Genomic DNA, 15473 nt, shown 5'->3' on the forward strand with positions numbered 1-15473 from the left:
TTTTATGTTGATCTAATTCTTTCTACAAATTGCTTCCAACATTAGATCCTGCTCCTTTTAAACATTGGTCTATTAGATTTGCAGGCATGAATGAGGATTAGCAGGAGACAACAAGGTCAAAGCTTTAGGCCCATTTAATGCTCCATGAGAAGTTTGGTTAGCCCATATGTCACTGTTGAGAGCTGTGTTTCCAACCAAACAATTATCCCCCAGAACAAGAGTAAATATCTGTCCTGTATTGGTTTAGATATTCATATAGGGTGCAATGGTTGGTTGCCAGCAACCTTATACACTGTAAATTGCAAATATTCAGAATGCAGACTCCGGCAAGAACCATTCTAAAACCTTCAATCAACAGACACAGTGGCCCCAAGCTTTAGTGCCTTCAGATTCTCAGCAGTGAGGATAATTAAAACTTAATGCTACCATGTCAACAAGCTTGTGGTATTTTTCCTGTTTGACTATGTGATGCAAAACAAGATCAAGACTCTTTCCCTGATTTTTGAAGAGTCTGTGTAACTATAGCGACCTTCCAAAATGACAAGCTGGAGCTGAACCTAGAGACAGTGGCCTCCTATTTCCAACAGATCCGATTGTCATTAGACAATAGGCAGCAAAAGCAGATGTGATTCCCACATCTGGGAATCCTGAGATCAGGATTACTGAGTTCAAACGCTTCACTCCAACATAGTTCTTATCCTATGGGAATAAAAAAAATCTTTAAAAAGGTTCTTGAATAGAGGCAGAAACTGCTGGAAAAACTCAGCAGGTCATGCAGCATCTGTGGAGAGAAAGCAGAGCTAATGTTTTGGGTCCAGTCCCCCTTCTTCAGTACTGTTGGCAACAAGGAAAAGTTTGATACACATGCTAGAGAAGAGGTGGGGGGCTCAGAGTAAGGAGTAAACAATAGGTTGAGATTGATCCCAGGGAGAGAGAAAAACAGTTGGACAAAGAAATGGGTAAAGGTCAGCCGAGGAGAGTGAATAGTTGCTGAAGGGGATTGTTAGTGGTTGACAATGGGCCCTAAGTGTGGCAGCCCATGAGGGGCCTGGTTTATGGGGTTTGGAGGTAAGAACATTGGAGAAGGTGCTCAAGTCTTAAAATTATTGAATTTGATATTGAGACCAGAAGGCTGCAGATTTCCCAAGTGAAAATTGAAATGCTGTTCTTCCAGCTTATAATGAGCTTCAGTGGACAGAGATGTTAACCATGAAACATGGTAGTAAGTTGAAATGGCAGGGTGTTGTGCAAAGCAATCACCCAGTCTGTGCTTTGTTTCATGAACATGAAGGAGACCAAACTGTGAGCAGTGATTACAGTAGACTAGTTTGAGTGAAGTGCAGGTAAATCTCTGCTTCATCTAGAAGATATGTTTGGGGCCTTGGATGGTGAGGAGGGAGGCAGTAAGCAAGGTGCCACACCTTCTGCAGCTGCAGGGGAAGGTACCATGGGGCTATGGAAAGATGTTAGGAATGAAGGAGGTATGGACCAGGGTGTCCTGGAAGTAACAGTCCCTGCAGATAATCCGCTGGAGGTGACGGAAGTGATGGATGAGGTTGAGGAGCCCCTGTCGTTGCTGTGGGAGAGAGAAAGACTGGGTGGGGGCTAAAGTGCAGGAGATGAGTTTGACCCAGTTGAGGGCCCTGTCAATCACAGTTGTGAGGAATCCTCAGTTGAGGAAGAAAGTGGACATTTCAGAGATCCCCTTCTTGGAGCTGGCGTCATTGGAACAGATGCATTGGAGTCGGAGAAAGTGGGAGAATAGAATAGAGTCTTTACAGGAAGCAAGGTGTGCGGACCGACAGTCACATTTCTATTGTTTCTGCCAAAATGGACAAATTCATATTCACCGACATAATGATCTGCCAAGATTTGTCCACTTGTCTAAAATGTCTATATTCCTTTGCAGACCCACTCCTGCCTATTTGCAATATATTTTTCTACCTACCTCAATGCCCTCATCCAAATCATTGATATGGATTATATATTGTTTAGACCCCAGCATTGATTTTTGTGGCTTTTCTACAGCAAAGACATCCACTAAATATCTCTTCACAGCCTCTGCCATTTCCATGAGTTCCATGATCAATTGACCAGATTCTCACTCCAGGTGACTACTGCTAACTTCAGTTAGACTTATTCAATTCATACTATTATCATCCAGATGGGTGCAGTGCATTGCCTTTCTCTAGTTCCACACCTCTATGGGCCACAACATCAGTTTGATTGTTTTACACAGTTCCCAGAGTGACCTAACATGCAGTTCCTCTGTATTAGGCTTGAAGGAATCAACAAATAGAACAAAAGATTCATCAACCAAGTTTCTTTAAAAAAACGCAGAATGATTAATTTATTATGAAACAAAATTCATTAAAAGAGGTGCAAAACTAGTTAACACAATTTGTAACATGAAAATATAAGGGTGGCACAGTGCCTCAGTGGTTAGCACTGCTGCCTCATTGCGCAAGGGACCTAAATTTGATTCCAGCCTCGGGCGACTATCTGTATGGGCTCCCTCCGGGTGCTCTCGTTTCCTCCCACAGTTCAAAGATGTGCAGGTTAGGTGCATTGGCCATGCTAAATTGCCCGTAGGCATATGTAGAGTAGGTGGGTTATGGGTGAATGAGTTTGGGTGGGATGATCTGTGGATCGGTGTGGACTTGTTCGGCTGAGGGGCCTGTTTCCACACTGTACGGATTTTATGATAAATATTAAGCACCTAAGTGATCTGAAACAGACATGGACAAAAAAACAGAGTGAAAAAACAGATTTCTCTTGACAGACATTCACTTTTGGGGAAAAAAAAATTTCTGGTCAATCAGTCTTTGGGCTAAATCTTACCTACTTTGACCATTTTAACTCACCCTCCCACTCCCTGGATGACGTGTCCATCTTCGGTCTCCTCCAGTGCCACAATGTCACCACCCACAAACTGGAGGAGCAATATCTCATATTCCAACTCAGGAGCCAACAGCCAACATGGAGTTCACCAGTTTTAAACTCTTCCCACCCGCAGCCTCATCCCACTCCAACCTCCCTCTCATTTTTATCTCCTTGGCCCATCACAACCTGTCCATCTTCTTCCCCACCTGTCCGCCCTACTTTCCTGCCGACCAATCCCCACCAACCTATACCTGCATCCCACCTATCACCATCCCACCTACCTTTCCCCAGCCCCATCATCCTCCCTCCCACTTCCTTGATTTAACACAACCTGTCGATCTTCTCACCCACCCATCCACCCCACTCATTCCACTGACCAGTTCCCACCACTCCCTACCTGCATTCACCTATCACCATTCCGCCTACCCTCCCTAAACCCAGGCCCTTATCTCTCTATTTATTTCCCAGCTCTCTTGCCCCTCTCCATTTCTGAACAAGGGTCCCAACCCAAAATGTCAGCTTTCTTGCTCCTCTGATGCTGCCAGGCCTGCTGTATTTCTCCAGCTCCACACTGTGTTATCTCTGACTCCAGCATCGGCAGTTCTTGCTGTCTCCACTAGACCATTCCAGTCTGGACCAAGGATGCTACCCAGATCAATGCAATCTCAGCCTCCTGGAGGAATGACCAGTAGAACTACAAGGATATGAGTGATGTTCTGTGTTCTGCCAGGTAAGTGTCACCGTCTCCTATCTGCTACCGCTCACTCACTCTGTGCTGTTGCACCCACTTCCCATCAAGGGTCATGCTCTGTCACTCTTATTTTTGCATGTGACATCTTCTTTCAATCAACCATTCAATCCACCTAGGCCACTAACTCTACAGGTTCACTGCACCTCCTACCCACTCACCTGGGACTCCCAATCACCATTCCCCCTCCTGCACCAGCAGAAACAGCTGTTACACCCAATTTCATCACATTGAAACCCTTCCCTTCTTCTCAGTACAAGAGAATAAGGTTCAAAAATAGGACAGGAAGAGCCAAGACAGGTAGTATAGTGCCTGACGTTTGGCTTCCCAATGGGGAAAGGGTCCTGACCCTGTCCACATCAAGCCTTTGGACAGGTATCAGGAAGTTGTGCTATGAACCCCTGACATAAAGATGCTTTCCTTGATATGACTTAGCACTGTGGTCCTCCAACATCATAGCCACTTGCTTGAAGCAACAGTGGTATATCTGCTGCTGGCACATGATGCAGGTGTAACACTGACATCGTATAATAATATGTAGCAAAATGTCCATCGCTTGGAATGGTGACTGCCGACAATTATTGCCGGGCTCTGTGTCTGTGATATAGTGCAGGGCAGGGAAGGAAGACAAGTTGGGAGCATCCAAGTAGGCACAGTTGATTGAGGAGAATGAATGAACAGTGAGATGCAGACTGTCCGATCCAACTGCTGGGTGCCTATTCTTATGTGAAAACATCCTTGCAGCAGCATTGGAATGAGAGGCATCAATGTACTCTAAAGTGCAGCATTGAAGTGTACTATAATTGGATCAGAGATATGCCATGCTGGTATGAAGAAGTTGGTGCACACCAGGTGCCAGTGTATGTTGCATGATATGCATGTGACTGGTGCTATAGAACATGTCCTAAGCTTTTGGTGTTGGCATCCAAGATGACATTGCCAAAGAGAAAGCAGTGAGCTGGAGTTGCTAAATATCCACTTTAACGATCATGTCAGGTATCTGCGACATCTCGGTTTTACCTGTTCTGTGGAACAATAAGAAGCTACATAACAATGAGGTGAGATGCAACATCAATGTGGGTGATAACAAACAGTAAGTCCCATCAATAGATATATTGTCACTCCTTAGTGAAAAACTCAACTCCATGTCTAGAACTCTGTTGAAAAATGCAACTAGTTGCTCCCAATGTTGAGTGTGATCTCACTGGACTTTTTAATGCAATTCTTCCAGATTTATTGAAGCTCATATCATTCAGTTCCCTATAATTTTCTGTCCTTAATGCCTGAACGAAAAAGAAAGAGAAATGTGGAATGTTCAGATGGCTGTTATTCCAGTATGTGTAGACTGGTATTATTAAACACAGGCAATTGTCTCTGAGATCTTGGCAGATGCAACCTGCTTGAGAAATTCACTGTCAAGAAGTCTTCCAGTTGCCCTCCAAGAGGATGATCGGGTTTAACTCCAATTGTTTTGCAATGACGCTTCAGAAGCTGGAGACATGAAATGAGCAGCTTCTTCCTTTCCCCAACTGAAAATCCAAAACCTAAACTTCAATCCGACCACTGTAAACTCATGCAGGGGATCATCAATAAATGAGCAGATATCACAAGACACATGACTTACAAGAAACATCTCATTTTTTAAAAAAGTGTTCCACTGTCCTTTCACTGACCTTTTGAAAAGAAACATCCAGGTGTCCACAGTCCTTCAAACTTCTGTCCGCAAATATGAAGTGATCATGACAAAATTCATGCAGAAATGTTTACTATCTGTTCCTATATTACAACTTTTTTTTTCTCATACTCTGCTTTCAGCTTTTTTATGATGTGTCCAGTCATCCAGCATTGGTTCTTCAAGCCTGATTTATCACTATACTTTGTAAGGTTGTGCATTTTAATACAATCAATATAAATATAATGTTAACTTTAAATTCCTTATAGCAGGGAGCTATGCTGGATGCATCCTTTTCAAAGAGCCTTTCTTTCTCTCTGAAATAGATCAATTTGAGAGTTATTAAACACATCTCTTTAAAGGTCTGCCACTGTAACCTCATTTACCTACCTTTTTCTACTGTTTCCCAATGCATCATACCTTTTGAGTTACTTTTATCAAAGTTCAAAGCACTTGTAAGAACCAAAACAACTGCTGGTGCTGTAAATCAGGAACAAAAACAAAGTTTTTGGAAAAGCTCAGCAGTTCCGGCCGCATATGCGGAGGAGAAAACAGAGTCAATACCTTGGGTTCGTTGACCCTTCCCCAGAACAGTTCTGGAGAAAGGTCACCGGACCCGAGGTGTTGACTCTGTTTTCTCCTCGGTAGATGCTGTCGGACCTGCTGAGCTTTTCCAGCAAGTTTGTTTTTGTTTAAAGCATTTGTCATTGTTGCATGGTTTTTCTCTTTCAAACTGAACATGAAATTTTATTACCTTTATGATCACTGTCACCTGCTTAACTTTATAGAGCCCTAATATGTCATTGTTCATCCTTAATTTTTTTTATCTCTGCCAAAACTAATTCTATATCTTAATCTTTCAAGTTAAGTTTATCTCTCAGTACTGAACTCATGTCACATTTTCCTAGCTTTTTGTTAGTTATTAATATTTAGGTCCAAGCTCAATTTACCTTTCAACCATGTCTCTGTAATGTATATTTATCTCAAACTGTACAAACCATTCAAACCCTTAGTTACAAATGCTCCATGTATTCAAAGACAGGACATTCAGCACAAAGTTACCTGGTAGAAACATGCAAGTAAAGGCATCAAAGTATTGAAGGACTGAAGTGGTGTCAGAGTTAGTCCAAGAAAAGGCACAATGATGTGATGAGTCTGGCAGTTTGCTGCTGCCAATTTACATGGATGAAGGGTCGAGGGGATGGTTTCCATGGAGCATTCAGGAACATTACGGTGAAGACGCTGTTGGCTAATGGCAGGGACAAGCTTCTGTGACCTGCTCTGCCTGGCAGGTCAGGCATTTGTATCAACTAACTTCTCAAGGAAGAAAGGGGCAGTTGATAGTTGCATAGAACTAAAGCAAAATGGTCTGAGAATGAAATGTAAAAGCATGGAGATAACTTAATCGCCTCTGAATAGGAAGATTCTGAACCCACCATTTCAAGCTTTAAGGGATAATCAGAAAACATTTTCTCTATGTTAAGTTTTTAATTTTTTTTCAATCTTGTTGTATGTTTCCAACATTCTAACCTCTGCCCATGCCAAAATTTTACTTTTTGTCACTGACTTCATTGTAGAAGGCACAAATAAAATTCCTGAAGTTTTATAAATTTAGGTGAAAGGGAGGGAAGAATTTCAAAACTATGTCAATTACCAGGTTGAAGAAAACTGAGGAAACTATTAGAACAAAGGCTGACGAGTCCCAGGGGTCTGATAGACATCATCCCAGTGACCTAAAAGTACTGGTTGCAGAGATAGTCGACGTATTGGTTATAAATTTTCTTGATTCTGGAAATGTACAATTGAACATTGACAAATTAAGTCTTAACTGACCTCCTTTAAGGATGAAAGCTGAGAACTCCAATTCCCAGCATGCCCCAAGAACTCCAGTGCCTTTGCAAATGGATCAGGCCACATGAGCTTCATCCAACATTCTGGATTCTTCTTAGTCACAGCAGACACTGGACAGGCCTTGGCTATCCTCAAGGTAGGGATGTAAACGCAGTGATGTAGGACCTCAGATGGCCATGAATGAAGGTGATAAGTGAATGAGTCAGTTGGATGGGAGTAGGAAAAGTGTTAGCTGTTAACTGTGTTGCTAAGGAGATGGTTGAAGGTTAGTAGCTATACAGTTGGGATAGAGGAAGAGATCTTAGGAGCAGTTGGATAGTTCAGTGTAGTTATGATTGAAGGAAAGCTCAAGGAAGCTGAGAAGGTGGCGGAAGGTTTCTGACACCGTGTTGGACAATACTTGGAATCAGAAGGACCCCTGGGAACCACTGCTGGCTCTTCTGTAGCCGAGATTGGGGATGAATTAAAATACATGGGATGGGGTAATATACTGGCATGGATCAGGAATTGATTGACAGACAGGAAACAGAGTGAAGTAAGAAACGGGTAAGAAATTTTTCCGAATGACAGGCAGTGGCTAATAAGGTAACACAGAGATCAGCACCTGAGTCCCAGCTACTCACAATATGTATTTAAATGACCTGCGACCAAATACAATATTCCCAAGATCACCAACAACACAAAACTGAGCAGGAATGAGACTAATGAGGAGGATGCAAGGAGACTTCAAGGTGACTTGCAGGAGAACAAGGAGGTCTCGGTATCGTTGAACACCAGTCACGAAAATAGACAGTGCAGTAATTAGAAAGGTAAATGTTACACTGATCCTCATTGCGTTATGACTTAAGCCCATAAGTGGGGATGTCTTACTGCAATGATACAGTAGAGATGCAGTGATACTACCTTGGTGAGATCAAACATAGAGTATTGTGCACAGCTTTGATTTCCCTACCTTAGAAAGCATCTCCTAGCCATAGACAGAGTACCACAGGTGTTCACAAAGCTGATATCTGGGTTACATCCTATGAGGAGAGATTGGTTTGAAGTTTTCAAGAAGGTTTGTAGCTTGGGTTGTGGTGAGGTTGTAGCCCTGCTCGTTGAGCTGGTGGGTTTGATTTTGTCACCCTGCTAGGTAACATCGTCAGTGCACCTCTGGTGAAGCTTCACTGTTATGTCCCGCTTGTTATTTATACACCTCAGTTATGGGTGTTTGGTCCCACTTCTGGTTCTGTTTTTCAGTGATTTTCCCTTCTGGTTCTGTTTTTCAGTGGCTTGTACACAGGGTCTAATTCAATGTGTTTGTTGGTAGAGTTCCGGTTAGAATACTATGCCTCCAGGAGATCCCTGGCAAGCCTCTGTTTGGATGTTGTAACTCAGAGATAGCATAACTGTAGATGCTGAAGTCAGAAATAACACAGTGTGAAGCTGGAGGAACACAGCAGGCCAGGCAGCATCAAAGGAGCAGGAAAGTTTATTTTCTATTCACTTGTGGGATGTGGGTTTCGCATGCTGGCCAGCATTCCTTGCCCATTCCTAGCTGCCCTTCAGAAGGTGGTGGTGAGCAGTCCTCCTGCTGTGGGTTGACTCACAATGCCACTAGGGAGGGAATTCCTGGATTTTGACCCAGCGATAGTAAAGGAGCAGCGATATGTTTCTACGTCAGGATGGTGAGTGACTTGGAGGGACACCTGGACGTGGTGGTCTTCCCGTATATTGCTGCTCTTGTCCTTCTAGATGGAAGTGGTTGTGGGTTTGGAAGGTGCTGTCTGAGGATCTTTGATGAATTTCTGCAGTGCATCTTGTAGATAGTACATACTACTGCTACCAAACATCAGTGGCGGAGGGAGTGAAGTGAGTTTCAAGTCAGGACCCTTCTTCAGCTGATCCAGAACATCAACTTTCCTGCTCCTCTGATACGGCCTGGCTTGCTGTGATCCTCCAGCTCCACACTGTTATGTCTGTTTGATGTTGCCTGGATTGGAAGGTTTGAGCTACAGGAAGAGGCTGAATAATTCGGGGCTACTTTCTCTGGTGTGACAGAGGCTGAGGGGTGACCTTATAGAGGTTTATAAAATCATGAGGAGCATGGATAGGGTGAACAGCCAAGATCTTTTCCCCAGCGTAGGGGAGTCCAAAACTAGAGGGCATGCGTTTAATATGAGAGGGAAAGATTTAAAAGGGACCTAAGGACAACTTTTTCATTCAGAGGGTGGTGTGTGTATGGAATGAGCAGCCAAATCCTGGTCCAAATCCTGACAAATGGTACTAGATTAATTTAGAATATCTAGTCAGCACGGGCAAGTTGGGCTAAAAGTTCTATATCCATGCTATATGTTTTTATGACTCTTATGAGAGGGGATTAAACACTTGGTCAAAGAGTTGAACTTAAACAGAGGTCCTAAGTGTGAAGAAATTTGGCTAAAGAATGCCACATGGATGAAGTTATGGACACAGAACGGCATAAATTAACTTAAACATGAGATAATGAATTCAAAATTTGAGGAACTGGGAGGACGAGGAACCAATTTAGGTCAGTGAAATATGTATAAAGGGTGAATGGAACTTAATGAGGGATTAGGTGTAGGCTGCTAAGTTTTAAATCACTAGAAATGTTTAGCAGATCCCGAAGATAGTAGGGCAGACAGAACTTTTAAATAGTTAGAATTTTATAGACTTCTTTGAGATCTCCATCATTCTTCCAAATTCCAATGAATATAGTCATAATTGACCTGTCCCTCTCTCTTCATATGTCAGTCCTGTCATCCCAGGAATTAGTAAATGTTTGATGTACTCCCTCCGTAGCCAGAACATCCTTCCTCAGGTAAGGAAGGCAAAACTGTACACAATACTACAGGTGTAGCCTTACGAAGGCCCTTCACAAATGCAGCAAGATATCCCTGCTCCTGTGCTCTACTCCTCTCACTGTACAGATTATCATATTATTTGCTTTCCTCACCGCCTGCTGCACTTGCATGCTTACGTTCAACAACTGGTATGCAAGGACACTCAGGTCTTGTTGCACCTTCCTCTTTTTCAATCTGTACTGAAGATTTTATAACAATGCAAGCTGTTAGAGTATAATTTTCTCATGGTGGAACTAGCTAGAGCTTAGGTAGGACATGCGACTGTCATCCTGTCCTCTGACTCTTCCACTCAATGGGTAGTCATAGAATCATACAGCACAGAAACAGACTCTTCAGTCCAATGCATCCACGCTGACCAGACATCCCAGTCCCATTTGCAGCATTTGGCCCAAATCCCTTGAAATACTTTCTATTCATGAACCCATCCAGTTGCCTTTAAATATTCTAATTGTACCAGCCTCCACCACTACCTCTGGCAGCTTGTTTCATTGTCATTGTGCTTATGCAGACAATTTATTGATAATAGAACATGACGCATAAACAAATCATGTGAAAGTTGGATCAGTGTCACATTAGAAATCACAGTCTCAGCATTAAGTTTGTAATGAGAGCCATTATCCATATTAGATTGTATTTCAAACCCACAACTGAAATGTCCCAGTGAGCTTTGCTGAAGCAAATGGAAATCACTTAAGTGGCTCCCTAAAGAACAAACCCCATAGTCCCATGGCAACTAGTATTTTGGCCGGTAAGGAAAAATACATCCACTATTACTTGAACACAGATCAAGAACTGCCAAAACCTATAACTTATCTATTCCATATCACTTCCCTTTCAATTATTTTTAATATACACTGTAACAACATTGTCTGTCATGTACATCTTATAAAATAATACATAAAATATTGATAATGTGTGTGTGTGTGTGTGTGTGTGTGTGTGTCAGGAATACAACAGGTTGACTTTAGAATAACACCATTTTACGGGAGACTGGCTTTTCTTTTAAAATGCACTCAATTTCTCATTCTGAAACCTGGAAGTAGCTGTGACAGGACCCCAGATGAGATGTCTGAGGACGTCACCAATTAAGCAGTCAACTCCAGCATCTCCATCCAATTAAGGACAGAGAGTGCTTTCTGCAGCAAGGAGGGTCAATGGGAGAGCATGGCAGCTTCACCAGGAGAGCTGGGCAACACTAATGTTGGTATTAAAGTAAGGGGCTGCCTCAGGGAGGGGTGAACTCTGAAGACTTTAGAAGGTTCTAAAATACAAAGTAGCTACCAGGATGTCCTGCAGTTGCAGCTCCCCAACATCCACCCACAGTGCAGACAAGATAACCTATGCCTGTGAATGTTGCTCTCTGATACTCACCCATGCTGGAGTCAAGTTAACTTGTGGTCATTGTTGTGGCTACCTGACACTACAGGCCTGGGATAAAGCCAAAGGAGGCACTGCTCCCTACGCCCATCTCCAACCAAATGCCCTCTGGAAAACTCCACAAGACTGGTGATAAATGACCTCAACTGGCCTTAATACCTACTTGCTGCTACCTTCACATCAAGAGCAGCCTCACTGAAAGAGGCCTATGGCAGAAAGATTTTGACTTTGATTTTATTGTCATGTGTACCAAAACACAGTGAAAAGCTTTCTTTACAAGCGGTACAGGCAGATCACAGCAAGCAAAGGATGTACAGATCAAAAAGATTGAAAGGCATACAAGTTACATTGCAGGTTACATTATTTGAGGCTAGAGTCCATTCAACAGTCTGCTAACAGCCACAAAGAAGATAATGTTGGCCACCTTTCCGCAGCAGCTAGCCATGTAGATAGAGTCCATGGATGGAATGTTGGCTTTCGTGATGGTCTGGGCTGTGCACACCACGTTCTGTAGTTTCTTACAGTCCTGGGCAGAGCAGTTGCCATACCAGGCCATTATGCACCAAAACAGTATGCTTTCAATGGTGCGTCTGTAGAAGTTGGTGGGGTCCTTCGGGACATGCCGAATTTCCTGAACTGCCTGAGGAAGAAGAGGCATTGTTGTGGCTTCCTGTCACATTTACGTGGGAAATCCAGAACATGTCATCGGTTATCATCACTCCGAGGAACTTGATGCTCTTTACCCTCTCAACCTCAGTTCTGTTGATGCAGATAGAGGCGTGTTCTCCCTTTTTTTCTGAAGTTGATGATCGCTTTTTTAGTTTTGCTGATGTTGAGAGACAGGTTGTTTTCATTTGTACCATGTGACCAAGCCTTCTATTGCCCTTCTGTAAGTTTGACTTGTCGTTGTTAGATATCCTTCCATTATGGTGGTGTTATCAGTGAACTTGTAAGTGGCGTTCATTCAGAATTTGGCAACACTGTTAAAGGTGTACAGGGAATGCAGAAGGGGGCTAAAGACGCATCCTTGGGGGCTCCAATGTTGAGTGTCATTGTGGAGGAGGTGCAGTTACCTGTCTTCACTGATTGAGGCCTGTGGGTCAGGAAGCTGAGGCAGAGCCAAGATGCCAATGTACTGGCCTACCAATTCTGAACTCAGCATTGCAGACTGAAAATATAATCCAATAACTCAAGATAAAGTTAAAAAATTAATTTGGTTTAAAAGATATAGCTGAGTGCCTTCATACTATAAAATTACCACACAGTATCCAATTACTGAAACATCTTTCCTTTTTCAACTCATGCAATTGTGCATATGATGGAAACTGTCAATAATAAACATTCCTTTGTGCAGTGATTGACTTCTTTAATACTGTAAATGGTGGATTACAGTTCTGGTTCAGGAAACAGCTGCCCGCAAGATTCAATGTTGGCCTTTGAAATCAGTTCAAGGTCAAGATCCCAAATGGCAGGAAAGACTGAAGTCCAACCAGGGAAACTGTCTGAATCACAAGACTTGTGAATCTGTCTGATCTAGAACATACTGCATACTGATCCACTGCATAATATACAATGGCAAATGTTGTGCAAAACTGAAGCAAATATTTTACTGATTTATTACAGAATACTAAAAATTAAACAAAAATATTTTTAACAATTTTTATTAATACGAAGAGATATTCTAATTAATCAATAAAGCAAACAAATACATTTTGCTGCTGAATTCAAACTGATAATCAATCCCTCGAAAGCTTTTAACAAGGTTTTCAAGATCTTGAGCAGCAATTACCCCCACCTGAACATTTTGAAGACTGAAGCTATCGTCTGATTCTGAAGGCATGTGTTTCTTGTTTGCTGTTAATTTAATTATAAGCTCTGTACCTTGGTGACAGCACCTTCCCTACTACTAACCATGGTCTGTGGTTGAACTGGACTGCTCACAAACCTGATGCTGCACTGACCTTGAAAGATAGGGCAGAATCTCATGACAGCAGTGAGTATCTGAGGAACAGGATCAGAAGTCTGTGGGACATTTGCTCAGAGGTAGGGCAGTTGAACACTCAGTCACAAAGTAGCCAGTCTATTAATGACTTGAGGGGGATGGCCAACTGTGTGACAAGATGAAAAGAAAGTCCCTGACTTCACTGTTCTTGGGTGGTGGTCAAAGTTCCAGGAGCTATATTTAGATATCACTTGGACACGCATATGTTTCCTACATACCAGCAGCATCATTCTGCCAGTTTGTGAGGAGGATCTTGAATTTAAATTGAGTAAATGTGAGTATTTCTGTACTATTACAGCATAAGTTACAGGACATGCCTGTAACTTCCTCAAAGTTTGATGTCATGTAATGATGGTCCAATCTAAAGATACCTGCCTCTCCTTCATTTATTCTCTTTGTGTAAAGGAATCAGTGCACTCAGTCAGCCAGGAGTGTAATGGACAATAAAATCAGTAGGCACACAATCAAGATTGTGTGTTTAAGTCTGTGATATCACTGTCTTGTAAATAGTTAGTGTTGTAAATAAATTTCAAGATATGTGTCATAAGAAGCTAACTCTATCTGGTAGATGTTACATGGGCTAACATAAGTAAACTACAAACAGCATCATAGTGGTAACAAGTGGGGCATAAAACCAAATGATAGAGAAGCAAAATTAGGTCATTTGGCCCATCAAAGCTGCTCCACTAGTCAATCATGGCTGATATGTTCCCCAACCCCGTTCTCCTGCCTTCTTCCTGTAACCCTTCCAAATCAATGAATGATCATTTGTGATTTTAAAAATGCTCAATAACTTAGCATTTACAGTCCTCCACAACAATGAGTCCCACAGATTAATCACCCTCTGGTTGAAGGAATTCCTCCTAATCTCAGCTCTAAAGGGTCATCCCGCCACTCTGAGCCTGTGCCCTTGGGTTCTTGTTTTCACAAGTAGGAGAGACATCTCCTTCATATCCATTCTATCCAGGCCTCTCAGTATTCTGTAAGTTTCACTCAGATTGCCCCTATCCTTCTAAACTCCATCGACCACAGACTCAGAGACCTCAACCACTTCTCGTATGTTAAGCCCTCCATCCCCGAGACCATTCTTATAAACATCCCGTGAACCCCTCCAACATTGGCATATTGTTCCTGAGATATGGGGCTCAAACCTGCTCACAATATCCCAAATGTGGTGTGACCAGAGCCTTATACAGCCTCTTCACTATCTCCCTGTTCTTGTACTTTAGTCCTTGAGAAATTAATGTTAACATTGCATTTGCCTTCCTGACTGCCAACTGAACATGCATGTTAACCTCAAAAGAATCCTGAACTAGGATTCCTTACTCCCGTTGTGCTTTAGATTTCTGAAGCCTTTCCACATTTAGTTGCTAGTCCATGCCTCTCTTCTTCCTACCGAAGTGCATAACCTCATTCTTTGCCACATGGGTATTCCATCTGCTACTTCTTTGTCCATTCTCCCAGCCTGTTCAAGTCCTCTGCAGCCTCCCTGCTCCCCCAACTCTATCTGTCACTCCACCTATTATCTGCAAACTGACCAACAATACCCTCAGCTCCTTCACCTAGATCATTAACGTATAATGTGAATAGTCCCACTATGGACTTCTGTGAAATTCCACTAGACACTGGCATCTTGAAAAAGAGCCCTTTATCCCCACTCTCTGGTCTTCTTACAGTCAACCAATCCTCTATACAAGCTGGTACCTTGCCATTTACACCATGGGCACTTGTCTTTCTTAGCTGTCACCTGAATAGCACCTTGTCAAAGGTCTTCTTGAATCCAAATAAATCACATTCACTGGCTTTCCTTTGTCTAACTTGCTTATTACCTCATCAAAGAATTTTATATTGTTTGTCATGTGGGACTTCCCCTTGACAAAGCCATGATAACTCAGCGCCATTTTACCATACACTTCCAAGCACTCTGTAATGCCATCCTTAATAATGGATTCTAAAACCTGACCAATGACAAAGATTAGACTAACAAGCTGATAACTTCCAGTCTTCTGCCTCCCTCCCTTCATATACAGGGTTGTTACATCAGCCATTTTTCAGTCTTCTGGGACCTTCCCTGAC

This window comes from Stegostoma tigrinum, chromosome 9 (genome assembly GCF_030684315.1).
Source record: "Stegostoma tigrinum isolate sSteTig4 chromosome 9, sSteTig4.hap1, whole genome shotgun sequence".
Lineage (NCBI taxonomy): Eukaryota > Metazoa > Chordata > Chondrichthyes > Orectolobiformes > Stegostomatidae > Stegostoma > Stegostoma tigrinum.